Genomic DNA, 3,290 nt, shown 5'->3' with positions numbered 1-3,290 from the left:
ACATTTTGTAGCGCATGTTCATACTCAAGATGGCCTTGCTGAGTCATTTATTAAGCGTCTACAATTTATAGCAAAACCTCTACTTATGAAAAGTAATTTACCTACTACTGTTTGGGGCCATGCTATCTTACATGCAACATCGCTTGTTCGTCTCAGACTGACTCATTATAATAAATACTCTCCGTCACAATTATTATTTTGTTATGAACCAAATATTGCTCATCTACGAATTTTTGGATATGTTGTATATGTGTCAGTAGCACCACCTCAGCGCACTAAGATGGGCCCTCAAAGAAGGTGAGACATATATGTTGGGTTTTATTCACCTTCCATAATTAGCTATCTCGATCCAATGACGGGAGATTTATTTACTACAAGATTTGCAGATTGTCGATTTGATGAAACAAATTTTGCGCAATTAGGGGAGAGAAAAAAGAACTTAAAAGTGAAATTGCGTGAAAAGTTTCATCATTATCTCATTTCGATCCCCGTTCTCCTATGTGTGAACAGGAGGTCCAGAAGATTATCCATTTGCAAAACATAGCAAATCAAATGCCAGACGCATTTACTGATTTGAAAAGGATAACAAAGTCACACACTCCTGCATTAAATGTGACTATCCGAATTGACGTTCCAAAAGGACCATCTACGAGTGTCATGACTTCTAAATCACAAACATGTTTGAAGCGTGGTAGACCAGTGGATTCAAAGGATAAAAATGCTAGAAAATGAAGTACACTACAAAAGAATCTCATGAAGATAAGATTCAAGATCTGATTAATCCTGATATTTCTGAAGGGATCAGTGAACCCGAGAGTCAAGTGAATGAAGAACTTTCAATAAGTTCTACGGGTGATGAGATAAATGTAGATCGATCGAAAATTATAGTTAATAATGCTTTCGCATATAATGTTGCACTTAAAATTATGCAAGACAATGATGATCTTGAACTCTTTTCTGTCGAAGAATGTCGACGAAGATGTGATTGGCCAAAATGAAAAGGGCAATTCAATCAGAATTAGACTCACTTACTAAACGTGAGATTTTTGGACTTGTAGTCCAAACCCCAAATGGTGTACAATCAGTTGGCTATAAATGTGTTTTTGTGCGTAAGCGAAATGAAATTGTAAGAGACAAGGCATGCCTTGTTGCACAAGGATTCTCTCAACGACCTAGTGTCGACTATGAAGAAACATATTCACCAGTTATGGATGCAATAACTCTTCGATATCTCATCAGTTTAGTAGTTCATGAAAATCTTGAAATACATCTAATAGATGTGGTTAAAGCTTATCTTTACGGCTCACTTAATAATGATATTTATATGAAAATTTCAAAAGGACTTAAAATTCCTGAAGCATATAGTTCAAAACCTTGAGAAATGTGTTCAATCAGATTACAAAAGTCATTATATAGCTTAAAACAATCAGGACGCATGTGGTATAATCGCCTCAGTGAGTACTTGATAAAACAAGATTATATAAATGATGTCATTTGCCCTTGCGTTTTAATTAAGAAAACAACGTCAGGGTTTGTTATTCTTGCAGTTTATGTTGATGACATTAATCTCATTGAACTCCAGAAGAGGTCCAAAAGGCAATTGAATATCTAAAGAAAGAATTTGAGGTGAAAGACCTTGAAAAGACAAAACTTTGTCTTGGTCTACAAATTAAACATTTATTAGACGGGGTCTTAATCCATCAATCTGTCTATACTGAGAAAATTTTGAAACAATTTTACATGGACAAAGCACATCCATTAAGTACTCCAATGATTGTACGATCACTTGAAGTGAGTAAAGATCCGTTCCGACCTCAAGAAGAGAATGAGAAATCTCTTGGTCCTGAAGTACCTTATCTTAGTGCAATTTGCGCACTTATGTATCTTGTTAATTATACGAGACCTGACATAGCATTTTCTGTTAATTTATTAGCAAGATTTAGTTCTTTTCCTACATGAAAACATTGGAATGGAGCTAAACATATATTGCGATATCTAAAAGGGACTAGTGATATGGGTCTATTTTACACTAACAAAGATAGTGCAGATCTTGTTGGTCATGCAGATGCAGGTTATTTACCTGATCCACATAAAGTTCAATCTCAAACAAGCTATTTTTTCACATGCGGAGGAATTGCTATATCATGGAGATCTACGAAGTAGTCCATAATCGTTTCTTCAAATCATGCTGAGATAATAGTCATTTATGAAGCAAGTAGAGAATGCGTATTGTTGAGATCAGTGATACATTTTATCAAAGAAAAATGTGGTTTGAAATATAATGTCAAGATACCCACTGTGGTCTTTGAAGACAATGTTGAATGCATAGCTCAATTAAGAGGAGGCTTCATAAAAGGAGATAGAACGAAACATATCTCATCAAAACTATTATTTGCACATGATCTCCAGAAGAATGGTAATATTGATATAAAACAAATTCGTTCAACTAGGTTTTGTCCCACTAGATTTTGTTTTCCTAGAAAGGTTTTTAACGAGGCAAGAAGTAAAACGTATTGTGAAAATCTATGTACATGTGTTTTCAACTTTTCATTTACATAGACATCTAAGGGGAAGTGTTGTAAAACAATCATAATGTCACACAGAGCCCACCAAAAATAATGAATCACATTACTTGTCTTGTTGCAAGCAATTGTGAAGGCCATGTGGACACTATCTTACACTTGACAAGTAGTAGCCAAGTTACATCTTTCCAGATTACCACTATAAATAGTACTCCCTCTGTCTCTATTTAGTTGTCCACTTTAGAAAAGACACACATATTAAGATAACAATAATTAACATGGTGAAGTTACAATTTTACCCTTATCAAATATGGTTTCAAAAAGGATGAATTAAAACTTAGAAATTTTAAAGAAGTTTAAATGAGGGTATAATAGGAAATTTTTTTGTCCTTTCGTGATTTGTCAAAATGGACAAGTAAATAGGAAAATTTAAAAGAGGAAATATGGACAAGTAAATAGGGACAGAGAGAGTAGTACATTTCCAAATGTGTGTGTGTGTATATTATGGGTATATTATGGGTAAACTACGGGTCAAATATGGGTATTGCAAGTTTTTTTCAAATTTTCAAAAAAAAATTCTGTTACCAAGTTTTAGAAGCAATTTTTCAAAACTTTCATATATGGGTCCCTATTAATATTTCAACTCTCGACTTCCACCTCACGCTTCCAAAAAAAATTAAAGTTTATTTTTTAAAAATATTTTGAACTTCAAAATTTTATTTTTCACCCCTACCCTCGATCCAGCCCCCCAACCCACCCCCACACCAG

The 3,290-nt window shown here is 34.2% G+C and overlaps 1 pseudogene; it reads left to right on the top strand.

The window, feature by feature from the left end:
- The first annotated feature begins 2,013 nt into the window (after positions 1-2,013).
- LOC107024169 overlaps positions 2,014-3,290 on the top strand; it is a 3,836-nt pseudogene continuing 2,559 nt past the window's right edge.

Source organism: Solanum pennellii, chromosome 1 (genome assembly GCF_001406875.1).
Source record: "Solanum pennellii chromosome 1, SPENNV200".
In the NCBI taxonomy this organism is placed as follows: domain Eukaryota; kingdom Viridiplantae; phylum Streptophyta; class Magnoliopsida; order Solanales; family Solanaceae; genus Solanum; species Solanum pennellii.
Note: the sequence above shows the minus strand (reverse complement) of the source record. Positions and strands in the feature narration are given on the sequence as shown.